This window comes from Tamandua tetradactyla, chromosome 5, assembly GCF_023851605.1.
Source record: "Tamandua tetradactyla isolate mTamTet1 chromosome 5, mTamTet1.pri, whole genome shotgun sequence".
Lineage (NCBI taxonomy): Eukaryota > Metazoa > Chordata > Mammalia > Pilosa > Myrmecophagidae > Tamandua > Tamandua tetradactyla.
In genome coordinates this window covers 104,481,524-104,498,937 of record NC_135331.1, presented here as the reverse complement: position 1 = coordinate 104,498,937, position 17,414 = coordinate 104,481,524, and the positions used below count along the sequence as shown (strand labels likewise).

Genomic DNA, 17,414 nt, shown 5'->3' with positions numbered 1-17,414 from the left:
TGAAGTGCTCTAGTTGAACAACATGAGAAAAGTTTCCATTTAAAAATATCCTTGCATGTTTGTGCAGTTTAAAGAAACCTACCCCTGCTTTTATTTAAGAAAATAAAACCAAAAAAATGCTACATTAAGCAGGGATCAGGATCGGTACCTGTAAACATTGTTACTCCACTGCATCCATTTCGGCAAAAGGAATTTTACACAAAAAGAAGCCACTCCATTCAGTTCAGAACTTCTGTGCTGGTTTTGAGCTGGTGGCCTCTGTCTACAGGTTTTAAAACTGGGAGTGAGGGCAGTGGGGAACAGAAAATTATAGAAAAGTAAGGGACTAGGAAGGAGGTACTGGGGGATAAAGAGAGAAGTAGAGCTTAAAGCTGCACCAGAGTTCAATCTTAGTTCCCACTCTGCTGATCATAGTTCATTTCCACATTTATGGATTGAAAAATGAAAATACTCTTGATAAATCAAGATATAGTTCTATACATACTGACATCACTGATGTCATAGTGAAAAAAGGTTCAAACTTCCAGTGAAAGACTAAGCAAACCTGACAGTTCCCCTCAAGTTGACTGATACTGCACACCCACTGTTTCTGGGCACTTCACTCGGAGTGGAGGGCAGTGTGCTGATGCAAAGTGTGAGCACTGATGAAACCATTGGTCTCGTTGGCAGACAGACTGCCAAAGTCAGCCACAGAGACAGCCATTTTGGCACTGGTGATGTGATTGTGTGATTTTCAAAGTCTACACCCAAATTATTTACAGAAACCTCATTCATAAAGGATTCAGGAACAGCAATGCCCATTTTCAATCTCTTCGTTGGTCTCTCTGACTCTTCGCTGCACATGTTCATAGGGTTTAACTCCGAGTGATAAAATCCAGTCTCAAATAAATTAAAACAATCACTTTCCCCATTGTTGGGTAGGGTAAGTAAGTCTTCTGTTACAATAGGCACATGATTTACTTGTCCACGGGGTGTGTTGCCCAGTGGAGGAAAGCTATCATCCAAACAACTCACATCCGTGGAGCTGCAGACGGTTGCTACACTGTTGGTCAAAGCTGTCAAGTCACTGGCAGTGAAAGAGTTCAGAATGTTCAGCTGCTGATCAGGAATAGGCTCAGGTGGGTTAGAAGTTAAGGCTGAAGAATTTACTGTACCACCCAGAGCTTCTGTTTCATCTACTAAACGATCCATATAATCCGTTACCCCAGGGTGATGGTTATATCGTTTCTTTCCAAATCTTGTTTGTTGAGCAAAGTAATCATAACGTTCAGATTTCTTCCACATATAATAGAATGCTACACATTCAGCAACTGTTCTAGTTCTCACCTTATTCTTCTGTATAAGATGAAAATCTTTTCCAAAGAGCATGAGTGCATGTTCAAAACTGCGGCATTCTTCCTCTGTCCATGCAGTCATTCCTTCTTGAGATGCCTTTCCATTGCAGCAGTACCTTTCAATTGCTTCCTTGATATTGTGATTACACTTAAGAAGTTCATATAATGCCTGTTCATTGTCCCTTGTGTGTGTTTCTGGAGAAGTTTTATCTGTTGAGTTTTCATCTCCAGTTCTTAATGAGGTCTCAACAAGGTATTCCTTAACTTTGCTCTCCAAAACCACACCAGGACGCCAAAGTAACTGGTCTTCATTTTCATATACTTTCTCATTACCGTCGTATTCTCCAAGGTAAGGGGGAATCTCTGCCTGGTATTGTAAACCGACCATTATTTCCTTCCTCAAATCTTCAGGTGAGTTGCCACTGTCTGTTTCGATATCTTCAATCTCTGATTCTTTATCCCCATCACATGTAGTATTTGATCATAAAGGTCTAGGGAAGAAATCAGAAGTTTCGTGGGAAGTCACAGATGGCATGAGATCATCTGCAGAAGACTGAGTTTCCTCATCATCACCTGACAACAGGTCTTTTGCTATTTCCTCTTTGTCTAGTGTCAAATCTGGTAGTTCATCTGCAAGTTCACTTGGGGAGCTATTTGCACTGGAATTAGCAACCGCGGGAACTGCAGGTTCATAGTCATAGAATGCCAATAAATCTTCCAGAGGCATATTTCCTTCCTTTTCTAAGTCTTCAATTTCGGAATTGAAGTTTTTGCCCTCGTCCATCATTTCCTCTTCTTCCAGAGCTCTTTCATCATCATAGTCGTGGACCAACATATCAGCAGTGGGGTCAAAATCATGATCCTCAGAAGACAAAGAGCCAACACACGCAGAAAGGTCTTTACTATTGACCAACTTCAGGGGTTTCAACAAGCCTCAAATGTGCACAATTATGCACATGTAGAGTGTTCTGGGGAGTGAATCCCTTGCTTTCATCAGATTCTGACAGGGGTCCGTGACTCCCAAAAGACTGGGCTCGAACTTCCAAAAGAAGCCTCCGCCATATTGGTACCTTTAGGGCGAACGAGCAGCGCTGAGCCCAGTCCCCGGATGGGGCGCCTGAGCCAATCGCAGCTGCCGCTGCGGTCTGCCCGGCACCCCCAGGCAGCACTTTTTGGCCTGCTCAGCAGATGGCACTTTTTGGTTACCTAGTTCCGTCAGCTCTAAGAAGACAGTTTGTTACAGCTTTTTTTTTTGCCAGATCCACCTTTAAAGTAATTGAAATAGTGACACCTGGCACATTTGATGTTTAGGAGCTGAAAGTATGGGATCCTGTATCTCTCTTTGATGGCCAATATCTGGTTCAGTGTTTGGCTGTGTCTTCCTCTGTATTTGTTGTGAGGGCCTCCTATGGCCATCCTAGTCCACAGTCACCCCACCCTCAACCCTGCCCCCATGCAAGGATTGCATGGCCTGCCACTGCTTCCCTTGAGGGTGAGGGATCGGCAACAGAAGCCATGGATGGAATTACAGTCTCTGACCATGGTTTCTCAGCCCCTTCATCCAGCATTTTCCTGGGTGTGGTATTGACCTCCCATGGTCTCAAGATCCCCAACCAGTTGATTTAGACAGTTTCTGCCTGGCTCTAGGGAGAGAAGTAGGTGCCACCATTCCCCCCTAATCCTTCATTTTCGAATCTCCTCTTGGGAACTGTTTGTTTGCAGTACTCTTTAGTGGCTTGTGTTCTGCCCTGGGTCCCTGTGGACTTGAATCCTTGTGTCTGTATATGTGTGGGGATCTAATTCACTACTGTGAGTGACTTTATAGTCTGTGTCCCTGATGGGAGGTAGAAGGGATCCTGGCCACTGCTTCTGAGTACTTGCCAAGATGCATGGGACTGAGTGAGGTGGGTGGAACCATACCATTTAGTCTGAGATGGAAGTCTTCTTGCTGATATTTTCCTCCTTCTTTGATTCTGCAGTTTTGGAGTCCTTCAATTTCTACTTTCCCCTCAAGTTCTAAGCTAGTGAGATTTGTCCTTTTTTCATTAAATCTCTAGGGAGATTTTTTTCAAGGGATATCTTATGTCACCATGTTGATGATATCACACCCCATTCTATAAGTTTTAATATGTTGTGTTCCCATTTTCATTTATCTCAAAATAATTACTGATTTCCCTTGCAATTTTTTCTTTGACCCACTGATTGCTTAAGAGAGTGTCATTTAACTTCTATTATTTGTGGACTTTACAGTTCCAAATATCCAAATTCATTCCATTATGGCCAGAGAAGAGGCTTTGCATGATTTCTAACTTTCTAAAGTTATTGAGACTTGTTTTGTGACACAACATGTCATCTGTCCTGGAGAATGATCCATGCATACTTGAGAAGAATATATATACTGCTGTTTTGGGATGCAGTGTTCTGTACATGTTAGGTCTAGTTCATTTATCATATTATTCAAGTTCTCTATTTCCTTATTGATTTTCCATTTTGATGTTTTATTTATTGATGACACTGTTGTATTGAAGTTGCCAACAATTATTGCAAAGGTGTCTATTTCTCCCTTCAGTTTTCCAGTGTTTGCCTCATGTTTTTTGGGGTACCATAGTTAGGTACATAAATATTTAAGATTGTTATTTCTTCTTCTTGTGGATTGGCCCTTTTACTAATATATAGTGTCCTTATTTGTGTCTTTTAACAGCTTTTACTTAAAGTGTATTTGTCTAATATTAATATAGCTACCCCAGCTCTTTTTTGGTTACTATTTGTATGGAATATCTTTTTTCATCCTTTCACATTCAACCTATTTTTGTCTTTGGATCTAAGGCAAGTCCTTTGTAAACTACATATAGTTGGAACATGATTTTTTTTTTTAAATCCATTCTGCCAACCACTGTCTTTGATTGGGGAGTTTAATTTATTAACATTCAGTGTTATTACTCTAAAAGCAGTACTTCAGCCAATTTGTCCTTTGGTTTTTTTTATGTTATATCTTTTTCTGGTCTCTCTTTTCTTTATTTCAACCTCATTTTCTATATAGTTGATCTTTTGTGATGTGTCTGAATGACCTTTCTCATTTCTGTTTCTGTATTTTCAAAATACTTTATGGTTACCCTGGGGTTTATATTATACAACCTGTATCTGTAACCTACTAATTTGAAGAGATACCAACTTAGCTTTCACAGCATATACATTTTCTTCTCCCATATCCCTCCATTTCCCATCTTTATGTTGTTTTTGTCCCACTATACCAACTTAAATTTTGCATGTTTGTTATCAGGAAATAATGCATTTTTCTTGTTAATTGTATTTTGATTCTTATATGAATTAAAGAATACAGTTACATATGTATTTTAAAAAATATTTTTATTGATAAATCTTAATATACAAGCATACAAACATTTTTAACATACTAACATTCCATACATAGTGTACAATCAATGCCTCACAATATCATCATGTAGTTGTGTATTCATCACCATGACCATTTTTTAGAACATTTGCATCACTCCAGAAAAAGAAGTAAAAAAAAGAAAAACTCATACATACCATACCTGTTATCCTCCCTCTCATTGACCACTAGTATTTCCATCTACCCAATTTATTTTGCCCCTTATCCCTCTATTATTTGTTTATTTCTTATTCATATTTTTTATTCATCTCTCCACACCCTAGATAAATGGAGCATCAGACACAAGATTTTCACAATCACACAGTCACATTGTAAAAGCTATATCATTATAAAATCATCTTCAAGAAACAAGACTACTGGAACACAGCTTAACAATTTCAGGTACCTCCCTCTAGCCACTCCAATAAATTGTAAACTAAAAAGGGATATCTATATAATGTGTAAGAATAACCTCTAGGGAAACCTCTCGACTCTGTTTGAAATCTCTCAGTCACTGACACTTTATTTTTTCTTATTCCTCTCTTTCCTCTTTTGGTCAAGAAGGTTTTCTCAATCCCTTGATGCTGGGTCCCTGCACATCCTGAGATTTCTGTCCCACATTGCCAGGGAGATTTACACCTCTAGGCATCATATCCCATGTAGAGGTGGTCAGTGAATTCACTTTCCACATCAGCTTAGAGAGAGAGAGGCCACATCTGAGCAAGAAAAGAGCTTCTCTGGGGGTGACTCTTTGGGCTAATTTTAAGTAGGCATAGCCTCTCCTTTGCAGGGATAAGTTTCATAGGAGCGAACCCCAAGAATGAGGGCTCAGAATATTGATTTTGTTGCCTCGACTGGTTGCAAGAATATCAGGAATTCTCCAAATGGGAAAGTTGAATATTTCCTCCTTTCTCTCCAGTTCTCCAGGAGGATCTTGCAAATACTTCTTTATTCACTGCCCAGATTTTACTCTGGGATATATCAGGGCATCATACTAACCTGGACAAACCAACAATGTCTCATGTCCTATTCAAGATTCCATGTACTTATGATGTTCAATTAAACTGACCTTACAGGTTAAATTAGGAAATGTACTACCCAAAATATAAATTTTGCACCAAATAAACACCTTTCCCTTTGATCTCACAGAAGTTGAAGTTTTAAAATATGGACAATATCATCCTTTACCCCATATTCTGATTTACCTTAGTCCTATCCAGATCAACTTCATTCATATTTCTACTCGAAGTCAGATTCCTTTTTCAACTTTTTAAACAATTTCTATATGGGGTACTGCTGACTTTCATAGCTCCAGAGCTCTAATTCTGAGTCTCAGGTGTCACATAAATACCTGAAGGTTCTGGGAAAGACCATGATATATACAAATAGCTCAGTATCTCATGATTAAGAAATAATAGTTACAACTCATATGTGACTGCTGTGAGAGCTTACAATTTAGGACCCTTTACAATAGGCCCTAGCCTGATAATCCATGCTGTCGACTTCAACTCACTGAATTTTTATATTATAGTTAGTCCTTATGATTGAGGCATGATAATGTTTGTCTTTTTGTTTCTGACATTTCATTCAATATACAGTCCTTAAGTTTCATTCACCTAGTTGCAGGCCTCACAACAGTGTTCCTTCTTGCGGCCAGTCAATAGTCTGTTGTATATATACACCACAGTCCCCCCTTCCATTCCTCACTCTTTGTACCCTTAGGTTGCCTCCGTACATTGTAGATTGCAAAAACTGCTGTCATAAACACCAGTATGCAAATATCCATTTGTGTTCCCACACTCAGTTCCTCCAGGGATATACCAAGCAATGGGGTTTCAGGATCATATGACAACCCCACCACTCGTCTCCAGTGGAATCACCACATTACCCTCCAAGGGCCTGCACCTCTTATTTTGCCTACTGACAGTGAATAGGTATATCTCTTTCTCCACATTTTCTCTATCACTTATTTCTCTCTGTTCATTTTAAAACAGTTTTATTCACACATCATACAATCCAACCTAAATATATAGACATGCCTTCACCACCATAATCTATCTAAATACATTTCCTTTTCTTTCAGAAAGAATCCATACCCCTTCCCCATGCCTCCCACCTGTTGACATTTAGTTTTGGCATAATGCCTATGTTACATTCAGTGGAAACATATTACAATGTTAGTGTTGACTATTGCATTGATTGTACTTTTTCCCATATGCCATCTATTTTCAACACCCTGCAATATTAACATTCATTTTTTCTCCCACATACAAAAAATTTTTTTTCTTTTTTACATTTAATGTGCCTTTTAGCCATTTGTATTTCCTCTTCTGAGAAATGTCTGTTACTGTCTTTTGCCTATTTTTCTTAACATTCATTACTTTTGATCATTCCATTCTACATATATAATCAATAATTCACAATATCATCACATAGTTGCATATTCATCATCATGATCATTTCTTGGAACATATGCATGTATTCAAAAAAAAGAACTAAAAGGAGAGCAGAAAAAAAAATCATACATACCATACTCCCACCCCTCCCCCCACCTATCACCAACATTTCACTCTAAATTTATTTTAACATTTGTTCCCCCTATTATTCATCTTTATTCTTTATGTTTTACTCATCTGTTGATAAGGTAGATACAAGGAGCATCAGACACAAGGTTTTCACAAACATACAGTCACATTGTGAAAGCTTTATCATTATACAATCATCCTCAAGAAACATGGCTACTGGAACACAGCTCTACATTTTCAGGCAGTTCCGTCCAGCCTCTGCACTACATCTTGACTAACAAGGTGATATCTATTTAATGTGTAAGAATAACCTCCAGGATAACCTCTCAACTCTGTTTGGAATCTCTCAGCCACTGACACTTTATTTTGTCTTATTTTACACTTCCCCCTTTTGGTCAAGAAGGTTTTCTCAATCCCCTGATGCTGAGTCTCAGCTCATTCCAGGATTTCTGTCCCACATTGCCAGGAAGGTCCACACCCCCTGGGAGTCATGTCCCATGTAGACAGAGGGAGGGTGGTGAGTTTGCTTGTTGTGTTGGCTGGAGAGAGAGGCCGCATCTGAGCAACAAAAGAGGTTCTCTTGGGGGTGACTCTTAGGCCTAAATTTTAAATAGACTTGACCTATCCTTTGTGGGGTTAAGTTTCATGTGAACAAACCCCAAGACTGGGGGCTCAGCCTATAGCTTTGGTTGTCCACACTGCTTGTGAGAATATCAGAATTCAACTTGGGGAAGTTGAATTTTCCCCCTTTTTCATCGTTACCCGAAGGGGACTTTGCAAATACTTATTTATTTGCTGTTCAAATCACTCTGGGATTTATCGGGGCATCACTCTGGACAAACCAGCAAAATGTCATGTCCTACTCAAGGTTCATGTACTTATGGTTTTCAATTAAGCTGTCTACAAAAGTTATATTAGGAAATGCTGTAGTCAAAATATAAATTTTATACCAAATAAACATTTTCCACCCATTTTTTAATTGGGCTGCTTGCCTTTTTGTTGTTGAGTTGAAGAATCATAGTCTAGATATGAAAACCTTATCTGATATGTGCTTTCCAAATATTGTCTCTCATTGCATAGGCTGCCTTTTTACTTTCTTGACAAATTTCTTTTGTGTCCCAAAGTGTTTAATTTTGAGGAGTTCCCATTTATCTGTTTCTTTCTTCAGTGCTCATGCTTTGGGTGTAAGGCCTAGGAAACCGCCTCCTATTAAAATTTTTATAGCATATTTCCTATATTTTCTTCTAAAAGTTTATGGTCTGAACTCTAATATTTAGGTCTTTGATCCATTTTGAGTTAATTTGTATAGGGTGTGAGATATGGATCCTCTTTCACTCTTTTGGATATGGATATCCACTTCTCCAAGCACCATTTATTGAAGTCAATCCCAGGTGGGTTGGTTTGACTGTCTTATCAAAGATCAGTTGTCCATAGGTGAGAGGGCCTACATCTGAGCATTCTTTTTGGTACCATTGGTCAGTATATCTATCTTTATGCCAGTACCATGCTGTTTTGACCACTGTAGCTTTGTAACATGCTTTAAAGTCAGGTAATGTGAGACCTCCCACTTCATTTTTCTTTCTTAAGATATTTTTAGGTATTCAGGCACCCTTCCCTTCAAAATAAATTTGATTATTTGTTTTTCTATTTCTTCAAAATAAGTTTGGGATTTTAATTGGTATTGCATTCAATCTATATATCAATTTGGGTAGAATTGACATCTTAACTATATTTAGTCTTCCAATCCACGAACATGATATGCCTTTCCATTTATTTAGGTTTTTCATGATTTCTTTTAGCAATTTCTAGTAGTTTTCTGTGTATAGGTCTTTTGTATCCTTAGTTAAATTTATTCTCAAATATTTGATTCTTTTGATTGCTATTGTAAATGGATTTTTTTTTCTTGATTTCCTCCTCAGATTGCGCATTATTAGTGTATAGAAACTATTGATCTTTGGGTGTTGATCTTGTACCCTGCCACTTTGCTGCACTCTTTTATTAGCTCTAGTATCTTTGCTGTAGATTTTTTTTTGGGGGGGGGGGATTCAACATATGGTATCATTTCATCTGCAAACAGTGAGAGTTTTACTTCTTCCTTTCCAATTTGGGTGCCTTTTATTTCTTTTTCTTGTCTAATTGTTCTGGCTAGAACTCCCAGCATAATGTTTTCTTTTTTTTTTCATGGGCAGGTACCAGGAACCGAACCCAGGTCTCTGGCATGGCAGGCGAGAACTCTACCTGGTGAGCCACTGTGGCCTGCCCATCCAGCACAATGTTGAATAACAATGGTGACAGTGGGCATCCTTGTCTTGTTTCTGATCTTAGAGGGGAAGCATTCAGTCTTTCCTCATTAAGAATGATGTTAGCTCTGGGTTTTTCATATATGCCCTTTATCATGTTGAGGAAGTTCCCTTCTATTCCTCTCTTTTGAGGTGTTCTCACCAAGAAAGGATGTTCAATTTTGTCACATGCCTTTTCTGCATTAATTGAGATGATCATATGGTTTTTCTGCTTTGATTTGTTAATATGGTATACTACATTAATTGATTTTCCTATGTTGAACCAGCCTTGCATTCCTGGAATAAATCCCCCTTGGTCATGGTGTATAATTCTTTTAATGTGCTGCTGGATTCAATTTGCAAGTATTTTGTTGAGGATTTTTGAATCTATATTTATCAGAGACATTGATCTACTTTTCATTTCTTGTACTATCTTTATCTGGCTTTGGTATTAGGGTGATGTTGGCTTCATAGTATGAGTTACATAACTTTCCTTTCTCTTGAAATTTTTGAAGAGTTTAAGCAGTACTGGTACCAGTTCTTTCTTGAATGCTTGGTTGAATTCACTTCTGAAGCCCTCTGGTCCTGGACTTTTCTTTCTTGGGAGCTTCTTGATAACTGATTCAATCTTTTTGCTTGTGATTGGTTTGTTGAGGTCATCTATTTATTCTTGAGTCAATGATGGTTGTTCATGCCTTTCTAGGAAGTTATCCATTTCATTTACATTGTCCAGTTTATTAGCAAATATTTGCTCATAGTATCCTCATTACTCCCTTTATTTCTGCAGGGCCAGTGGTTATGTTTCCTCTTCCATTTCTGATTTTATTTATTTGTATCCTCTCTCATCATTTTTTGTCATCCTAGCTAAGAGCACATTGATATTATTGTTTTTATCAAAGAACCAACTTCTAGTTTTGTTGATTTTGTTTGTTTGTTTTCATGTTCACAATTTCATTTATTTCTGCTCTATTTCTTTCCTTTTGTTTGCTTTGGGATTAGTTTGCTGTTCTTTTTCAAGTTCTTCCAAGTGAACAGTTAATTCCTCACGTTTTTCTCTTTGCTCTTTTAAAATATAGGCATTTACAGCAATAAATTTCCCTCTTAGTACTGCCTTTGCTATGTCCCATAAATTTTGGTATGCTGTGTTTTCATTTTCATTTGCTTCAAGACATTTACTGTTTTCTCTTGTTATTTCTTCCTTGACCCACTGGTTGTTTACAGAGTTTGTTGTTTAGCCTCCATATATTTGTGAAATTTCTGGTCCTCTGCTATTATTGATTTCCAACATCATTCCATTGTAATCTGAGAAAGTATTTTGCATGATTTCAATCCTTTTAAATTTATTAAGACCTGTTTTTTGTGACCCAGCATATGGTCAATCCTTGAGAATAATTCATGAGCACCTGAGAACAATGTGTATCCTGCTGTTGTGGGTGTAATGTCTTGTGAATGTCTGTTAAGTCTAGTTCATTTATTGTAATTATTCAAATTATCTGTTTCTTTACTGATCCTCTGTCTATATGTTCTAACCATTGAAAAGAGCAGGGAATTAAATTCTCCAACTATTATGGTAGAGGTGTCTATTTCTCCCTTCAGTGTTGTCAATGTTTGCCTTGTACTTTGGAGCCCTCTGGCTTAGTGTGTAAATATTTGTGATTGTCATGTCTTCTTGTTGAATTGTTCCTTTCATAAATGCATAGTGTCCTTCTTTGTCTCTTTTAATTGTTTTACTTTTGAAGCCTAATTTGTCAGATATTAGTATAGCTACCCCTGCTCTTTTCTGATTGTTATTTGCATGAAGTATCTTTCCCAGCCTTTCACTTTAACCTATTTTTGTCCTTGGGTCTAAAATGAGTCCCCTATAGACAGCATAAAGATGGGTCCTGCTTTTTAATCCATTTGCCAGCCTATGTCTTTTGATTGAGGAGTTTAATCCATTAGCATTTAGCATTATTACTGTAAAGGCAGTACTTTCTTGAACCATTTTGTCTTTTGGATTTTATATGTCATGTCTAAATTTTTTTCTCTTTTTACCTTTACTGACAGTCTTCATATCTACCCTCTTTTCTAGACGTCTCTCTCCTGCTTTTTCCTATCTGTCTGTAGTGTTCCCTTTAGTATTTCTTGCAGAGCAAGTCTCTTGATCACTGATTCTCTCAGTGATTGTTTGTCTGAAAATATTTTAATCTCCCCCTTATTTTTGAAGGGCAATTTTGCTGGATATAGAATTCTTGGTTGGCTGTTTTTCTGTTTTAGAATCTTAACTGTATCATATCACTGTCTTCTCACCTCCATGGTTTCTGCTGAGAAATCCACATATAGTCTTCTTGGGCTTCCCTTATATGTGATGGATTGCTTTTCTCTTGCTGCTTTCAAAATTCTCTTTCTTTTTGATATCTGATGATCTGATTAGTAAGTGTCTTGGAGTATGTCTGTTTGGATCTATTCTGTTTGGGATATATTGCACTTCTTGGATCTGTAATTTTATGTCTTTCTTAAGAGATGGGAAATTTCTAGTGATAATTTCCTCCATTAGTCTTTCTCTTCCTTTTCCCTTCTCTTCTCCTTCTGGGACACCCATAATACATATCTTTGTGTGCTTCATGTTGTCATTCAATTCCTTGAGACCCTGCTCATATTTTCCCATTGTTTTCCCTATATTTTATTTTGTGTGTGAGATTTCAGATGTCTACTCCTCTCGTTCACTAATCATTTCTTCTGCCTCTTCAAATCTATTGTAGGATTCCATTTTTTCCCATCTCTTCTATTGTGCCTTTCATACCCATATGTTCTGTGATTTTTTTCAAACCTTCTATTTCTTCTTTTTGTTCGCCCAGTGTCTTCTTTATCTTCCTTGAACTCATTAACTTGATTTTTGATGAGATTTTCTACATCCACTTGAACATCCTGAATTATTTGTTTCAACTCCTGTATCTCACTTGAATTGTTGCTTTGTTCCTTCAACTGAGCCATATCTTCGATTTTGTTAGTATAACTCATTATGTTTTGCTGGTGGTTAGGCATTTGATTTCCTTAATTAATTTATTCTAGGGGTTGTTTTCTTTCTTTTACCTAGTATTTCCTTGCCGGATGGGTCTGTTCTTTATCTGTTCTTTGACACTCAGTTCAACTTATTCTAGATCACTAGCATAGGTTCTGTTTAGCTGACCAGAATTTTTCAGTTCTTGTGTTTCTTTTTTTTTTTCCCTGCCTATATGGAGTCCTTTTTTTTCTCTTTTTTGAGGAGATTCTCTTCAGATATTATAGTTACCAGTCAGATTTTCCAAGTCTGGACTGCCCCACGTCTCAGGAGGAAAGAGTGGCCAGCATCAGTTTTCCATGAGGGTGAGACCCAGCAGGTTGTCAGATGTTCCTGAGAGGCCTCCACACTCTGTGCTTTTCTTGACCTGCCCAGCATGTGGTGCTTGTCTGCTTGTGGCTTCTCACCAGCATAAAGTGATGTGGTGCCTTTTACTTCAGCAGACTCTTCCTGCTGGGGGTGTGGTTGAGACAGAGGAGAGGTTGGAGATGGCTTTAATCTCTTCAGTTTTCCAGTCCCTGGGGCCTGAATTCCTTGAAGGAGGAATTCCACTTGAGCTGGGCCCTACCTTTCTCTTGAGGAAGATACACCCTTTAGGAAATTGACTCTGTTCACCTGACTGGTTACTCTCTCTCAGACAAGCTGAATTCCACCCTTGCCTGGGGCACTGCCAGAGCCTAGGAAATATTCCAGTTCTGTCTGATGAGTTATTAAGAGGTAGAGAAAAAGGAAAAAAAAAAACAACCCGTTTCAGAGCAGGATTCTGTTCCTCAGGTTTGTCAATCAAGAGCTTAAGTCAGTATGTGGCTATTTATGTCTTGAGGCTCTATGTGTTCCCTTTTCTTGGGGTCCAGCCCCTTTGCAGTATTTTGTGCTGTCTGACTCAAAAAGCTTCTTTTTTTTTTTTTTTCTTACATCAGCCCTATCACCTTTGTGCCAGAGGAAAAACTCGTAGTACCTTTAGTGTTCCAGGTTTCTCTGTTCTGGGGGCATATTTTCAGTAGTTAGAAATTGTTAATTACACAATTGGAGCTTGGTTGAGAGAGCTCTTTCTGCTTGTCAAGTCTGTTTCCTTTCCCCTCAGGGAACCAGCCTGACATGCCCATGGGGGAGGGGCACCAGCCTCTTTGGCTTGGAGAGTTAGTTCTTTGTGGGGTCTTAGCCAGTCCACTAGGTCCAGACTGGTGTTTGCTGTGTGTCTGGTCACTGATGGAGTCCCAGCAGTTGCTCTGTACTGTTCCTTTCTATTTTCTAGCTGCTCTGGAGGACGAACTAAATTCCATACCTCACTAAGCCTCCATCTTGCCAGAGTTGTATATTTGAGGACAAAGTACTATTGGATTTTGCATTTACCCTTTTAGTTACCCTTACTGATGATCTTCATTTCTTCGCACTACTCCAAGCAACTCTTCCCTGTCTTTTCCTTTCATCCTGTGAAATCTCCTTTAGTAATTCTTGTAGGGAAGTTCTCCTATTGATTAATGCTCTCACTTTCTGTTTATCTGTGGATATTTTAAACTCTCCATCATTTTTTAAAATTTTTTTTTCTCTTTCCATCATTTTTGAAGGACAATTTTGCCAGATAAAGAATTTTTGGCCAGCAGTTTTTCTCTTTCAGTACTGTAAATATATCATACCATTGTCTTTTTGCCTCTGTGGTTTGTGATGAGAAATCAGTACTTAGTCTTATTGAAGAGCTCTTGTATGTGATGAACCACTTTTCTCTTGCTATTTTCAGAATTCTCTCTCTTTGGCATTTGACATTCTAATTAGTGTTTGTCTCAGAGTAGATCTATTTGGATTTATTCTGTATGGGTTACATTGTGTGTCTTGGACATATATAGTTTATGTCTTTTATAAGAGTTGGGAAATTTTTACTCATTATTTCCTCAAAAATCTTTCTGCCCCATTTTCCCTTCCCTTTTCCTTCTGGGACACCCATGATGTCTATTTTTGTGGACCTCATGCTGTCACTCAAAGCCCTGAGATACTACTAAATTTTTTTTCCTATTCTTTTCTCTATCTGTTCTTCTGACTGATGACTTCATTACTCCTGCCTTTTAGGTTGTGGAGTCTTTCTTCTGCCTGTTCAAATCAACTGCTGTATGCCTCTGTTGTAGTTTTAATCTCTATTATTGTGCTTTTCATCCATAATTTCTTGTTTCTTTTCATACTTTCAAATTCATCTTTATGCTTACACATTGTCTTCTTAATATCCTTTATCTCTTTATGTATATTTTCCTTCATCTCCTTGAGTTGATTTAGAAGATTTGTTTGAACATCTTTGGTTAGTTGTTCCAACTTCTGAGTATTCTCTGAAGTTTGAAGTTGTTCCCTTGACTGAACCATTGTATTTCTCTTTCTTAGTATGGCTTGTAATTTTTTGCTGATGTCTAGGCATCTGACTATCTTGATGAGTTAACTCTGAAGGTCTATTTCTCCCTTTTGTTTAGGGTTAAATTGTTGATTGGCTTTGTACTAAGGTTCTTCTTTAACACTTGGTTCAACTTTCCTAAGCCTTTAGACATGCCCGTGGTTAACTGATCAGATTTTTTCAATTCTCCTTCATTTGATTCATGCCTTGGATATGTGGTGCAGTTTTTAAGATTTCACTTCTTGTGCAATTGTTTCACCTCCAGGAGAGAGCTTTCTTTCCTCTATTCTTTGTCCAGGAATCTTGATCTGTTCTCCTTTTCTTTGTCCAGACTTTTTCCCCAGCTCCTGTGATTTGTTTAAATTTTCTTCCACATTCAGTGTTCCATTTTCCTTATACTTTTCAATTCTGGATCCCATCCTATCTTATAGCAGTTCAATTTAGCCACCTCCCATTTTATTTTCTGTGAGGCTTTTTGCCTGTGGTTTCTTTCCTGTTAAAATATTCTACCCTGAGGACCCAGATGTAGTCAATCCTGAATTGTGGGCCACTTCAGAAAAGTCCATTTTGCCTTTACATGTCTAGTTGACCAAAACTGGATTGAATAAGGACACAACAGTTAGAAACAGCATTCATATAGAAATCTCTCAGTCTCTGTCTCTCTATCTCTCTTGCCCCTGGGGGCTCTTTTATATGATGCATATAAAAATGAAAATCCTTGTCATTCTATGTTCTTCCCCTGGCCTCTGAACACTTAGGTACCTATGCCTCGATATACATGGAGTTCTAACTAACTGTTCTGACTGCTGTATAATATCACATGACAGCGGGAGTGATCTGAGCAATGTTGCCTCTGTGTGACTCAACAAGCTGCATGGGTCTAGGTGAGGGGGAGGGGAATGGTAACTGACTGTCGTCTGGAACAGAATTCTCCTACCTGAGATTTTTTTATTCAGTATTTGTGAAGACCTTCTCCAGTCTCTACTGTCTTCCAGATTTCTGCAAGTGAGATTTGCCCTTTTCTTCATTAAATCTCTAGGGAGGCAACTTCAGGGGATGTCTTATGTCACCATATTGATGATGTCACCTCCAAGACATTTTATTTTCTTGTAATTTGTTTTTCTGCTTTCTTAGTGAGATGGAGCACATTTTGTGATTTTTACTGGTTATTCTATTTCCTTTTCATTGAATTATCTGTTCATATCTCATATTCAATTTTAGGGGGCTGTTCTTATTTTCCATATTGATTTGTATGACTTTTACTTTTAAGTTTTTTTTGTTATACACACAGTAAACTTTTTTCCTAGTCTGTTGCTTGTCTTAAATTTTGTTTGTATTAATTTTTTTCATAGAGAAACTTTTTTGTTTAGACACACTTTTCAGTGTTTTTTCTCATTATTTTTTTCCTTTTTCTTCCTTTGTAATAAAGACTTTACTCACAAGATCATAAATATATTCCTACATTTCCTTAGCTCCCAGTGCCCAGATATACTAATTTTTAATAAGCTTTTCTCTTTCTATATTTAGCATTCACTTTTTTGGGAGTCTTTTTTGTGACTGGTGGGAAGTTAGGAATCTAAATTTTTACCCAAATATATAGCCAGTTATCCCAAAATCATTTCCTTCTCTTCTCTTGGTATTCTCTTTTTTGTATTGATTTTAACTGCTTCCTTCATCATAAAACCAGTCACAACTTAATAACTATAAAATCATGATTTTCTTTCTTTCTGAGTTTTCTTCTATGCTCTATTTCTGCATTCCTACTATAATAATGTTTTAATTACTCTGGCTTTATAGTACTTTTTCATCTTTGGGTGGGAACTATCAATATTTGGGATTACATATCAATATACAGTTTTCCTAAACAGTGCTTCCCATTTATTCAAGTCTTTTTAAAAGCCTTCTCAAGAAATTTCTTTTGTTTCTATATGAATTGTACATATTTCCTATTAGGATTAATCTGAGATGCTTTATGGCTTTTATGTTGTTGTGAGTGGTACATTTTTATCTATTACTTTTTATGATTGATTATTGTTAGCATAAAAGAACAATACTGACTTGTTTGTTGATCTTGTAGCCATATACCAATTAATCCATCTGTTCATTTTCCTAGAAATTCAAGATAGATGACCATTCTGTGATGGTTAAATTTGGGTGTCAGCTTGGTCAGGTGATTATTACATGGATATTTTGTGGATTGGTGATAAACCACGGGCTGTTTTTTTTTAAATCATCAGTCAGTTGATTGTATCTGGGACTGATTACATCTACAGTCAACTAAGGGTGTGTCTTCCACAAATGAGAGAATCCAGTCAGTTGGATTTGACCCTAGGAAACCTGACCTAGGGTCTCATTGTGCAAGTAGCACATTTACAATGTAAACTGAATTCTCAACCTTGCAGGGTCTTTTGATAAAGTAAGGGCTTTGATTAGAAAAGGATGGGATCTTGAAACTTGGGATAGGGACATAT

The 17,414-nt window shown here is 37.6% G+C and overlaps 1 protein-coding gene and 1 pseudogene across 1 annotated transcript in view; one reads left to right on the top strand and one right to left on the bottom strand.

The window, feature by feature from the left end:
- The window catches only part of CYP39A1 (cytochrome P450 family 39 subfamily A member 1), a 198,767-nt gene that overhangs the window by 45,164 nt on the left and 136,189 nt on the right, over positions 1–17,414 (top strand). The window lies entirely within an intron of this gene.
- Positions 399–2,782, bottom strand: LOC143684733 (mesoderm induction early response protein 3 pseudogene; annotated as a pseudogene).